This window comes from Patella vulgata, chromosome 4, assembly GCF_932274485.2.
Source record: "Patella vulgata chromosome 4, xgPatVulg1.2, whole genome shotgun sequence".
Classification (NCBI taxonomy): domain Eukaryota; kingdom Metazoa; phylum Mollusca; class Gastropoda; family Patellidae; genus Patella; species Patella vulgata.
The window spans coordinates 52,985,431-53,000,331 of record NC_065882.2 but is presented as its reverse complement, the minus strand read 5'-3'; the positions used below and the strand labels follow the sequence as shown (position 1 = coordinate 53,000,331).

Here is a 14,901-nt window from a genome sequence, read left to right as displayed (position 1 = left end):
TAATGATTTTCCAGGTCACGTTTTGGGGGACAGGATGGGATGAGAAAGAGATGTACATGTTAAACAGACGTGGAATACATAACTTACGTATATTTGGCAATAAAGTCCAGTCTACTAAAATCCATGATGGCTGTAATATGAAATGAAATGGGGTTTACCACCTCGCTTTTCTGCACCAATCAGGTTCATGAAGGTGATCATACCAAGAGGGAAATTTTACCCAGGCAGCGGGTTTCCGCCTACTCTTCATCGAATTCCAACTGTTAACGGTTAATTTAAGTACACGGGACCTCGGGTTTTCGTCCCATTCAAAGGACTAGACACTGTTCCTTACGAGTTCCTCCGACCGGCACCACTGTCATGGGGAATTCATGCTGGAAAACCCCGAGGAACTTGATTAGCCAATACCGGGATCCCCGCCAATAACTCCCTGGGCTATAGTCACTGTATGACTGTATGATAACGTTAACTATATATATAAAATGTTGCTAAAATTCAGTGTAATTCCTTTTCACATATTATGAGCATCATTTTAAAAAAAAATCAAACAACCCAAAAAACATATCTCCTTATGCGCCCTGCTCTGCAAATAGCATAGAATACTAGTTAAACGCCTGATAATTAGAACCGGAAATTTGCCGATGTGGGTAGATGTAGCCACGGTGTCTGCTCGGCACAAAACATCTTCGCCAATATTATGTGTAAACAAGGTAAAACAATTGATGACAAGTAAACAAGAAAGTAGACAAACAAAAGCACAGCTTGGAATTTAAAAACAGACAAACAACACAAAGTTCGTGATATCTATCCTCCACAATCTAAGGAAAACTGGCGCCAAAATGTGGCAAACGACAAGAATGCTCCTTCTTTCAGTTGGCTGGAATACCCGTTTGACACGGGTATGTCATAACCTACATATTATGTCCGAGATGACAGGTCACTGGACGTTGTTTTGCGGGGTAATAGAAAAATATTTCTCTATATAAGTTACTGGTATTGTCTTGGGAACTCGTGAAGAATAAATGTACATTTTATACAAAGACATTACATCCGATGAGAAGGTATATAAAAGAATACGGACAAAAAAAAGGCCAATGCAAATACAATCGTTGGTAGCCCAATTAGTCAGCAATCATGACTGCAGTAGTTGCTGTACACGGTCTCCTCATAGATTCCATAGGTCAAACTTTTGTTAATGGGTGCCATCTCAGTTAATTCAGTCAAACAAGCAGAAATGGCTGCTTGTTCCGAAACGTCAAAATCTGAAGACTGCAGTGGTGGAAAAATTAAATTGTTCACAATATCGTGGCAGAAGTACATGATTCAGAGTGCTAGCAAGGGCATATTGGGTCCCTGATAATACTTTCCAACTACGTGTTTGGTAATGTAAGCATTTGAAAGCATTTCATACTGAGAAGCAACGCAGATTAAATATGACAAAACATTAATGATGGAACACTTTTCTCAGTATGTGGTAAAATATTCCAGAATCTCTCCAACATAAAGGCGGTTCAGATATGATGGGCGGGGACTTCCATTTGCCTCACCATATTTTTCATAAAATTTCTATCATATTTCGAAAAAATCAGACTTGAAGGGTTTTTACTTCCACTGATACATGTTCCCTAGAGAAATTGTTAACATGTTTGTTTAATTCCTACCCAAGTTTACTCTCCCTTTATTACCCTTTCCACTCGCGGACCCCTTTAGAAATATTAAAAATTTCCGAACACTTCCACATCTGCATTAAAATTTCACAGGATTCTTGGATAAATCCTAACATCTGACATCTTAATCTGAAAAATTAAATTATGAAACAATATGCATGAAACGATGTATATTTTGATAAAGTTTCACAGGAGCCCCCAGTGACTGCCCTGTGCTTGTTACTCAGCTTGGTTAATGTTATAGGTTCCGGATTTTTCAAAATGGGCGAGGCTGCAACCAAAATCTTCCCGAGCATATCGAGGAAAAATATTTAGGGACCTTTACCTGTGATTTTATCAGAGAGAACAAAGTATAACAAGACAGAGTCGACCTTTGAAGACAATTTGCTACATTAAAACAGTTTGTGACATTCTTATTTCCGTTTTATATATTCGCTCAATGAGATGCATGGCGACGAAAAAAACAAATGAAAAGATCGAGCTAAATGAATTTATTCTATATAGCTCTTTCAAGCTTGATAAATACATATATACCTTTTCATTTTTTTATATAATAAAGTATATGCCTTTGACAATGTATATAATATGTTGGCAACTCAGTTGTACAATGTACATATTTCTTGAGTCCCAGTGGGTTGAGCTTAATGTTATAGTAGAAAAAAACACTTTTGAAGCTTGATGTCGGTGCATTTTATGTTCATATAAATATAAATGACCAGCCGAGCTGAATGAGTCAAAAGAATTTCATAAAAAATAATCTTTCAAATGATCGGCCCACGTCCGGAGTCTTTTTTTTAAATCTCCCCAAAAATCGCAAAACGCGAAGAAACCAAATTTTCACCGTTCCGACAGCCAAGCACAGTTTGGAAAAGTGAATAGTGAATATACACCCTCTTCCCTCTCCAAAACAACACAAAAGAGTGAGGTGCTTTGTTGCATCTGCCACCCTCTCTGTATCCGCGCCTGATCTGTCCCCGAATGCAGTTTCAGCTCGATAGTTATCGCAAATGATACGAACTAGTGATTTTTCTAATAACAATACTGAATTTTTTCACACACAGCATCTAGAGACTTTGCATATGTGATACAAATGATAAAATATATTCCAAAAATAATTGTAACAAACATTTTTTTTGCCCAAGTTGAACCGTAACAAGTAATTCCGGAAGTAGCGCAAAAGAGAATCTGTTCCAGTTACTGACAATAATAGAGGTAGCCTTGCTACATATATTTTGAGCTCAAAACTGTGATGCACTGGTTGTTTCTTTTTAATTTTCTCGCTTTTTCTGCTCACGTGGCAATCGGATCGTCTTATGAATAGTCGGTCCCGCAGAGACCTGAATATTAATGAATGAAATGAATCCTATTTTTCTTCACCAATCTGACTATAAAATAAAGACGGGGTCGCCGATCAGTGAGATCGAAATCGTCTGGGTAGTTGTTACAGTCCTCAATTTCAGTCGGTAACAGTAACTGATTTACTATTATTGAATTTTTATTCATGCTATCCTCAATTCAATGCCACAAGGATGTCGAACTTCAGGTTCTATCTTGTGTTTATTGTTATCTGTCACCAACAGTCATTAATAACTGCTGAAATCTACCATTTAACATGGCTATTTGGTTCCATTTTTCCCACTATAGTTTACAAGAATTTCAATTTTGTGACCTTATTTATGAAAAGATCTGATTTTGGTCATGGCCCGTGGTGGTGTCACCATAAGTACTGCCTACGTGGCAAAGTGGGTAAGACGCTAGCTCGCTAGCCTAGAGGTCGGGTGTTCGATCCCTTCATTGGCCGAGAAAGTTCATCCAGATTTTCCGGCGTGATTCTCCCTTGTCAGTGATGCAGGACGGAGGGGCTGACAAGGAAAGCTGTCTAGTCGTTCGGATGGGACGAAAAACCGAGGTCCCGTGTACACATTGGCGTGCACGTAAAAGATCCCTTGGCAGTTGGAATTTGATATAAGAGTAGGCCGTAGTGCCGCTGTCCGGGCAAAATTTCCCTCATAGCACACTGTATGGCGTATGCCCGTCTTCATTAGCCCAGGTTAGGAGCAGACAGAACAGTAGGACGTTAAACTCCATTTCATTTCATTTCATTTCATTTCACTGGCTACAGAGGTAAGGGTGCGTAGACAGCAATATAGAGGTCGTAATTTTTCATAAGAGTAGTTTTAAAAAGATATGTGGATTGTTCCGTTGCTGGTTAAACATTCATTATACATACCCTGTATACTAAGTATCCGATTAATCTAATGACTGACCAATGCATCAAATCTATTACTAATAGTGCAAAACTTCAAGGTCATCATATCTGACAATGTGATCTAAACCCTTAAAGGGCAAGAAAAAGTAGTATTTGTCTATTCATAATAATCAGAACATCGTGGGGTGTTCACCTAAGAGCTGACACATATGCCAATTGAGCTTGTTATATTACATCACCAAAGGGTCAGCTCAGGCCAAAACTATCACCATGTTAGTCGAGACAGTCTGAGAAGGGCGGATAACTTCATTGGCATTCACGGTCACAGACATATTTGATCGGTGTCAATCCCATTATAGACGTAAGTTCTAAAATTGCAACCTGTTAGACTAATATAAATACAATACCATCTCATTTTACTTCTATATATCAGTGTTGACTTTTCCCGCGTGTTTCAATAGATTTTACAGCAAGCACGTGCCATTGGTGTTACCATATGACGTCAATGGGTCGGAATTCCACACGATATGTAGTCCTAAATATTATCAATTTTTAACGCAGAATTGATAGTTCGGTTGTATTATTATACACGTTATATGTGTGCTGAAAAAAACAGTCACGAGTCAAGCTGAAATCTTATCGCTACGGTCTCAGAGATCGTTCAGTATCGACAAATTGATAACTGGGTCACCTATGACGCAAATAGACCAGAGTGTCCCTGGCAACCATCGATCCACTTATTCCGCGAAAGAAGAAAGTGCGATGCATACATGACTAAATAAGTTGTTGGCTTCGGTATATTTTAAGATAAATTTCATATCTGTAAGGCAACTATTAGTAAATATCTACATGTGATTAAAAACTCTATGACTACTTGTGTAAGAAGACTAGTCGAGCGTAATAATATTTTTATATATCTTCACTATAAATACGGCACTAGTGTTTTCCTTTTCCTAAAATAGATTGAGTTGCCGATTTTCGCCTAAGACGAGCTCACTGGTGAGTAAAAATAGAATCGGTCGAGTTATTTTTGTTCAATTCATGGATTTATATTGGTGAGGTTCTTTATGTGTTTGAGTTCTATCTTTAAACCAACGTGTGTATCGGATAGTGGAACATTTCTCTCACCAAAGCACCATTTTATTTAGATTTTGTTAACATTGGAAATTTACAGAAATTACGCGATGTGACGTGATGGAGATGCTAAATGACATCTCGGCATTTAACGAAGTTGATGAGGATGGACATGTAATTGAAATCTTTTTAATTGTCAGTTGTCAAATAGGGTTGTCTTTTATTTCAGAATAAAGACGCAGTAAATAATTCCAGCGCATCTTTGCTGGGAAAAGACTACCGCCGGAGAGAGAGAACAGTATCTGGCGTATCGCCCAGTTCAGTACACATCACATGTGACTACTGACAGATTATATCGTGTGTTATTTTCTTACTGAAACTACCAACAAGAAATCTGGAATATCGGACAGCTGAATGAATTCAAAGGTTTATTGGTAAGTTTAATTTATTTGTGATTTTTGTCTATTTTTCACCATAGACGTACTCGAAATAGAATTTATTAAGGAACTGGCCATTATACTAAAAATAATTAGGGCATCATTATGAGAAAGGTTACGCGCTATTTTCTGCAATAATTTGGAATCGCTTGAAATATTGATGCCGCGGGTCAAGTCGTTCACAACTTGGAGTCGAGCTCTTACGTCAGTGGCACGAGGTAGACGTCATCCGACACACTTTAACGATATATCACCGAGTCGAAGTGAACAAAAAATGACGTGAATAACGCCATGTCTGCCAATATTGTCAAGCTTGGAACCTGCTTATACCAGAGTAATTATCGACCCCTTTCCTTTCCAATCTAACTCAGATTTTTATCTCCATTTATAAATTGTTTAGTAACAAATTTGGTATTGATACTTAAATAAAAACTCAGTATTTAACCCTATAATGTGATGTTAAAGTAGGAAACTTTTCAGAAATTTTCAATGTGTCTAGTTATTAGTATTCTTGGAATAGAACAGTTGTAAATTTTCTTTGAAAACAAGTACAGATTAAATAAATGACCATTTTATTAAATATAAGTACTATGATTTATTAACTATGATATACAAAAGCCACAATACCCAATTAAAGAACATAGTATTATTTTGTTATAATACCCGGTCTAGATTGGACTATTAGCCTTATAAAACAATAAGCAAATCACAAAGCATAGGTATCACGTTGTTATTTTCCCAGTCAACAAGACTGTTTTATATTTGACTATTATTTGTGTCATATAGAAGTATCACACCACAATCATGTTACTCATTTTTATTTTTATTTAAAACTTGTGATATATGTGTTGATTTAAAATTATGTGCTCACTACCAGTTCATATCCTGTCAAAATTTGAATAGGATGATTTTGTATGCATGGATGGGATAATAAAATGTCAATCTTTTTGACACATATTATTAAAAATAATACAAAATACATGTCCAACATACAGTAAATATTTTGTATGTATTTGTTGTAGTATATAATTAAAAAAAAAATATTTAAATAAGATATATGGGTAGCCTGCTGTTTTAACATGTTTTGTTTTTTAAAAAAAAACCTTATCACATTCATTAGTCTGTGTTTTCTGTTCATCATTATACATAATCCAGTTAAACAACTTGAAAATAGATATACTCCATTATTTGTATATAATTAAAAACATGGCTAGCTAGTTATGTATGTTACATGTACGTCTTGCGTAGGCATGCTTTTCTAAATAACAACTGCTGTTAATTTTTTTTATGTTTTTGTCTTTATCAGTGCTTTACAAAATTTGTGGTCTGATTTGTAGTATATGTTATGTGTGTAGAGAAAATTAAATTTCATTTCTCACCTCCTGAATGTTCAAACCTGTAGTTCTAGGCTTCATTTGAGACTAACAATGTTTTTTTCTCTGTTTACATTTTGTAATTAAATTATGAGCATGTTGTTCCAACCTCGTGGGTTTTCTCCGTGTCCTCGGGTTTCCTCCCACTGTTAAAGACCCCTAAGCGCAAGCGAATTATTGAAATAAAATTGAACCATGTGTTAGTCCCAAAATGACCTAGTTTGTGTCAAGTGGACGTTAAACTCCATTTCTCTCTCTCTCTGAACATGTTGTTCCAAAAAGGTGATATATAAAATATCTTATTCTGTTAAGAATAAATATGGTGAAGAATATGCCAGGGCATTGGTCTGATCATAATTCCTTTTCTAAAATTCTAATTTGTCTATCAAATATTAGTATAAAATAGAATTGTTTTTAATATTTCAACAGTTCCTGTCTGAAAGGATAAGACAGAAAGTTCTAGTGATGTCTACTTTGCTGTGTATGAATTATGATTACTGTATAGATAGAGGTAATTCTATATACCTGTAGGCTGTTTCGCCTAAAACCATTTTAAACAAGCCGTTGTCATCTTTTAAGTTTCCCGGAATTGTTTTGATGGGTTTCTTTTTAAACCGATTTGAATCCAAGCTGGGAGTTTATCTGTCATGGATATTTTGATTCTGTGTTCTTAATTAAGTGTTAAATAATCAAATTGACTGCATTTTAGCTGGATTAAGCCATTGAAAATTTGATATTTTCTGAATTATGCAGATGAGGATCAGCAGTTTTGACTATATTTAGTTCTTGTCATCAATGTTATGGTCTATCTGGTAATGTGTATCTGATTCTGTAGTCTAATCTGTGTTGTGGTTTATTATTTATTGTTTGTTGTGTCTGTTTTTTTATTGGGCAGTTATCATGTATTGTCTAATAAGGTCATAATTTCGTCAGAGCTATGGGTAAAGAACTCCCCAACAAACCATGTCATAATATTAACAAGTCTGATGAATATCAAATGAAGGACTTTCCTTGTGTCTGTTATATGATGACATGATAGACAGTCTTCAGACTACTGTTTTAATTTTATATACCGTAGACACACCTTTTAAGATTAACACATTAAAACACAAATTTGCATACTCTTATATAAGCTTACATGACTTGTCACTATTATTTTGACCCCAAAAAAATCCTGTACAATCCTATATCAACTTTTGTTTATTGAATTATTTTGTGCTAATTTCACCTTTTCCTATTGATGATCAAGGACTGGGATAGGTTTTGCAGTTGAAATAAATTTAATAAAGTTTATTGCATGTTGTCTATGTCTATCTTCACTTAATAAAATTGGATTGTTTTTCAGCGGTAGGTATTTGTCAGTCATACTTACACTGATCAGTGAATCAAGTATCAAGGCATATTTGCCAGATTTGAAATTAAATCTTCTATATAGAAATTCTGGAGGTCCTGGACAAAAATTTTATTCTTAGATGTTACCAGGACACTATAGTGTATTAATTATCTGAGGGAGGTCTTTGTCAAGGTAACAAATTTCAGTAAGCTCTGAAAGACTTAACCATGAGTGACTAGATACCTTTCCCCAAAGCATCATTTGCATGAGTAATTTGGTTAGCAGTTCAATTATGTGTGCAAATTTCAAGTTTAAATGGCATAAGTATAAACATACTTCAGTGCAGATTTCTTATCGAGAAATATCTACAGTACTTAATGATTTGTATACTTTTTACACCATTTTGTAAAACAGGACAGAGAAATCTTTTACTGATTTTTGTGTTGTTCAGGCTATTATTAGGTACATTTGGATATAATGAAAGCCTTTCCAAGTAGATAATTCCTGAAAATACAACCATCAATACAGAACAGAGGTAAACACACAGGCTAAAATCTTATGCTAAGCTTTCTAAAGCTTGAAAAAACAATTTATCTCGTGCAATCAAGACTGTGAAATGTTTGTATTTAGTGGTGATTGGGCGAGGTTCATACCCCAAAAAACTATTTGCAGAAGAGAGTGGTACACTCATTTTAATCAGGCAGTAGATATGTATGATGGCTGTGAATATTTGACTTTGTCGTCAGCTAGGGCTATGGGCAGAATTCAACGACATGAGTACATCATGTAATCAGTCATTGACAGCATGTGTCAAACTTCAATGACGTCTTATCTGAGTTTACACAATATCTTGACTTTGCTACTCCATGTATTTTTTTTTTGCCGTCCCTTTTTTATTTTGCCAACTCACTAGCTACTGCTTATGTATTTAGTGTATGAGGTGATGTATTGGTGCGAACAGAACATAAATCAAGTAGACCCAAACAGTGGCAGGGTTGTTTCATTATTTGAAGTGGTAGAGGGTGTGTTTCAGGTCAAAGAACATAAGATTAGTTGTTAAGACAATACCTTCAATACATTATGGATAGATAGGTATAAATTATGTAGGTAACATTGACAGTTGAAGTTGTGTCAACACCACGCAACCACCACCGTTAACACCCACCTGTTAGCCTCACATTGATACAGGTGGAACAGAGCGTGTCATTTACCTCAAAAATAACTAAATTTAACTCCTATCTTGACAATTATAGGACTGGGACTACTTTTGATGTTTATTTTAAAACCTCCCACGCATTTGAATTGTTGCCATTATCACCATAAAAGCACATTGATGTACAAACAGTTGTAAAACTCCTACGATTGATTTGACGTAATTACATCTCTGTTTTAGTGCTTTAATTGGTAAGAATCTGTTATGTCAGTACAAATGACATAAAGTATAAAGTAAACCCAATTGGTCATTTCAAAAGGTGTTAAAGTGAAATTATTGAAAATGGCATTTTAATTGCACTTCTTTTTGGGAGCAAATTTGCATGCGGATTTGATGACATTTCCCACCATTTTAGTTAAATAAACTCACCTTTTAAATTAATTGAGATAAAACAAATATATAAATGGATGGGTTACTGAGATGATGTGAAGGTACCCCAGGTGCTGTAGTAGAACAAGTTTACGTATGTTGGCTAACGGTTTTCGTATCCATCTTTATATTCAGGATAATTATTTTCTATTTTGTCAATCACTGTGACATTTTATTGTAAGTGTTGTATTTATGTACTGTTCATTTTCAGCTTGATCTTGATTGTCTATTTGATTTCTGCACAAAATGAAAGTATCGGTTTAACTTGAAGTCAATTTGACATTTGTTTTTGTTTGTGAAATTGCTTACCTACCTGACTATATAAATATATTTAGGTCTACATGTTAGAGCCAACATTCAACAGTTTTATGTAAAAAGTAAAACTAGAATTAATGAAACAACCTTCTCCATTTGATACAGTGTATGTCAAAATAAATTTTTAAAAATTTGTGTTGGGCTTACCCCATTACTGATTAAAATAACACCTCTGATTCCCATTTAATTTTGTCCTACATACCAATTTATGCTAATTAAAGCACTCCTCCTCTATTAAATTATATTATATTGTAATTAAACATTGTTTTGATTTTTGTTTTCTTGTGATATCTTGCTTATCTTTTAGTATCTAAGGACACTTTGGGTGGTCCTGTATATCTTTATAACAAAATATGTTCAAGATCAGTGAGCATAGCAAAATGCATCCTGAAAAAGTCATGTGTTGGGTAAAATTTAAAAAAAAAATTATTTCTACTAATATTAAGAAAGTTTCCTTTAGTGATTTAACTTCATAATTAGACTGATTTCAAAATTCATTGAACCAATATACATGTGTAGCCTGTAGGTTCTCCCAATTAACATTAAGTTGAAAACAAGGAAGGATGTTATCTTAAGATAATAGATACGGGCTAAAAACCCATAAATTGTGAAATGTTAGGAAGAAAGTTAATTCTCGAGTTATTTCAAGCATTTTGTTTTAAATTCACAGAATTTTAAATAAATTGTGATCAAAGTACAGTCAAGTTTGATTTAATACATTTATTGAGATAATTAATCTATCTGCTTTTCTGATTATCCAAAATCCTAAACTGTGACAAGTTTCTCTTTAGATATATATCTACAAATTCTGTACAATTTGCCCTTTGCTATGCCTTATATTTTGCAGAAATGCAATGTGGACATTTCTCATGAAAAGAGATAGTTTGTGTTCATGTATTGATGATAGCATGCACCACAAAATGAAATGAAATGAAAATGAGTTCAAGGTATTACTAACATACCTCACATCACATTTAGTGTTGTTAAATTGAAAGAAGATCGATTCAGATGGAATACTGTAGGTGGGGAGGTTTCTGGAAGGCATTTGAAATATCAATTTAACTTGATATTGAAAAGAAACAACAAATAATCTATGAAAATGTCTTTCAATTGAAAAGGAAACCATATTATATATAATCACTATATTTCATTAATAGAGAGATTCATTCTTAATTAAACAGTAGTTTTTATTTCAAGGTCTAATTTGAATGGTAGTTTGACTAAAATAAATTATAGTTTGACTGAAGTGAATTGTAGTTGGAATGAAGTGAATTGTAGTTGGACTAAATTGAATTGTAGTTGGACTAAATTGAATACTTGTTTATTATGTTGGTAAACACAAGATACAGTTTGTATTTTTGATAAACTGTGCCTGAAGGTTGTGAAGGTTCATGGCTAATTTGGTTGCTACGTTCCAACCTAGTAGCTTATAAATCATGATTAGATCATTATAGGTTTGGATAAAGAATAAAAAAAAACATAAAAATAAAAACACTATAAAATATAATGGTTGCCCATTATTATATTACACAATACGTGTTATTAACACCCTTGATATTTAGTGAAGAAAAAGTGTTAGTACATATCACAACATACTTCTTTTATTGAAAACGTTGAGTGTGGTGACACATTTTGGATAATTTATTGTACATTCTTAAGGGAGCTGTTTTAAAATTTTAAAGAATTATATAGAATTATTTTGTTCAAAGAATGTTTTCTTCTTTCTGTGCTACCTTAAATAATACAGGAGGCAAGGACAGGAAGGCAAATGTTGCATTTGATTTAATTGATGATGAAATGTCGAATTTATCACTACTGAATTAATATGTACAGATTTATTACATTAACCCTTTGTGATCAAAAGCCCCTGAACGCATTTTCTGTCTTTGTATATTGTGGAAAAAGTTACCACATACATGATTTTATCAAAAATGAACATGTCAATTTTAACCAAAAAATATTTAATAATTACATACAAGTTTTTGTAGATAATGAGATTATTGTTCATTTCCCAATATAGTGCTTCAAAGGGTTCAATAGAAAATTAAACTGTATTAAACACTAAGTTATTTTATTATTTTTTTAAAAGTAGCCTACTTTAAATGTAGTTTAATATTGCAAGTATATATGCACATGGATAAACCTGGACTACATTATACTGAGTCATGCAATAGTTTTTGTACATACACAGTATATCATGTAGGAGAATCCCATCAGTAGGTTTTCTGATATTTAAGTGCACATTATATGATTTGCCTAAAATACCAAATAAATTCATGTTTGGCTTGTTTTTTAACAGCAGGGTAGAGTGGTCGAATGGTTAAGTAAGTAAATAAGTAAATTTATTGCATAAAAACGCCCACGAGGAGCAGCATACAATAACAAAAATTACATTAAAATACAATACAACAAATATACATGTAACAAATAAACGAACATTAATACAATATTACAATACAACAAATATACATGTAACAAACGGTTCGATAAGTAAAGTTGCGTGGCTCGATCTCTGCTTGTACATGACAAGGAGTAGCGTTGACTGTCCAATCTGTGGGTTTTCTCCGGGTCCTCATGTTTCCTCCCACTGTTAAAGACCCCAATACGTTGCTGAATTATTGAAATAGAATTGAACCATATGTTAGTCCTGAAATGACCTAGTTTTTATGGTGGAGGTTAAATCTCTCCCCCCTCCCTCTCTCTCTCTTTCTCTCTCTCTCTCTCTCTCTCTTGTAACACTTTCTTGCTTGAACACCTGAACAAACAGCATCCTAGAATTAAATTCACTATCGAAACAGAAAAAGAAAATACCCTACCATTCTTAGATGTACAAGTTATAAAAGTCAATAATCAAATGAAAACTAAAATATACCGCAAACCGACCCACACAGACCAATATATCAATTACAACTCCAGTCATCCCCATTATATCAAAAGAGCCCTTATTTCCACCCTAGCACGCAGAGCAATCAACATTTGTGAACCCGAATTCCTGCAGAATGAATTGGACCATTTACGCCACGTGTTTTGTAACCTGAATAATTATCCCCCGTTACTAGTGAAAAAGCAGATCAATGAAACTATCAAAACCACCAGTAAAGATTATCAAAAACCTGAAAAATCACCCATCAGAATAACCTTGCCCTTTTATGGTAATTTAACATACAGAGTGAGCAACCTACTAAAGAAATCAAACATTGACACCACATTTTCGGTCCCGACCACCCTGAAACAGATATTGAAAGCCAACGGCAAGTTGCAACCAATTCTCCCCACCCAACCCAAAGGAGTCGTCTATCAAGTGGTTTGTTCCTGCAAGGCTACATATATCGGGGAAACGAAACGACCCATTGACAAAAGGATAACGGAACATAAGTCCAAAGCCGCTACTAATAACTCAGCCATAGCGGAACATCTCCAGAATCACCCACAACACAGAGTTAAATGGAATGAGGTCCAGATACTAACCGCCAACCAACAGAACAAGAAAACCAGGAAGATCCTAGAAGCTATAAATATCAGAAGACATTCACCTGAACTCAATAGGGACTTAGGGCTCTACATCCCCAGGGCATATGATGATGTAATTAAGATGCACAACATAATTTAACTATTAAGCCATCTTTGGTTGTACTAAAATCCCCGCCCCCACCCCATCTCATTAATAAATTTTCGATATTATAGATTCTCCCAACATGTCCCTTATATTTTTAGAGGATTTTTGTTCTTGTTTTCTTAGTACAAATTGTGTATTGTTATAGTTGTACCTATATAATGCAATCTCATTCAACTTCATGCACATGGCCTCACTACCTGTGCTTTATCAACTTCCCACTATCCATACATGCTACCCTTTTGAAGGGCTTCATAACTGTTAATAACCCTCTAATCATGCAGTATCAGTGCTTATTAGTAGCTAATTACCTTGTTATGTTTGTTGGTATTGTTAAATATCCTTTACACCTTGATTATTTCTATTACTGTTATTCTTAATCCATGCAGATGGTTTCTTATTAATTTCATATATATTGTCCACAAGTTTACTAAATTGTCATTTGTGCTTGATAACGATAAGAGGATACTTGTCGAAACGTCGTGCTTTTAGAATAAACTAGTGATTGTATCCCATAAAAACTGTGTTCTGTTAATTTGTTCCCTGATCGCTAAATGCCACTTAAAGAATTTGTCATGTATGGTTTCATAATGTGTTGTTATAGTTCATCCGTATATTTAAAGTAGCTAAGTCCGTAACTCAATATCATTCAAAATCTTCGACATTGAAAACACAAATTTTTTTGCAATTTAAATCAGCATTGGTGTTGTGATCTTACCTGGAAAAGATTGGCTTCTGATATCCAATGTTTAAGACAAAATAAACATTTTACCATTGGTACACGAATCGTGTACCATAATGCGTTTCAGCGCGATTTGTAACAAGGTGCTCAAAGAATGAGGCTAGACATATGCCACAAGTCATGTCAAACGGTGATATGATGTTCTTATTTGGAGAGCATGCGAAATAAATAATATCGGTGTTGACTGGAATAACCAGACGCTAGAAACTGACTTGCGGTTGAGACTTCTGATGTATTTCGCCGAACATAACTGATGACAATTCACAGTAAAACGGACACAATTGAATGTAAAACAGTTTATATAAATTCATATTACATTATAATATGTGTTGCGACCCATTTGTGCCAATTTCTAGGTCCAAAATATTAGCGATTTAGCTCCTTTAAGTTCATCCAGATTTTCCGGCGTGGTTTCCCCTTGTCAGTGATGCAGGACGGAGGGCCTGACAAGGACAGCTGTCTAGTCGTTCGGATGGGATGAAAAACCGAGGTCCCGTGTACATATTGGCGTGCACGTAAAAGATCCCTTGGCAGTTGGAATCGCCAAACATAACTG

At 34.5% G+C, this 14,901-nt stretch overlaps 1 protein-coding gene across 1 annotated transcript in view; it reads left to right on the top strand.

Annotated features, from left to right (window-relative positions):
* Window positions 1-4,742: 4,742 nt before the first annotated feature.
* Window positions 4,743-14,901, top strand: part of LOC126819606 (myocyte-specific enhancer factor 2A) — an 86,071-nt gene continuing 75,912 nt past the window's right edge. Inside the window, exons 1-2 of the mRNA XM_050547725.2 lie at window positions 4,743-4,875; window positions 5,180-5,384. The gene's annotated coding sequence lies outside the window, so the exon portion shown is untranslated. The remainder of the gene's footprint in view (window positions 4,876-5,179; window positions 5,385-14,901) is intronic.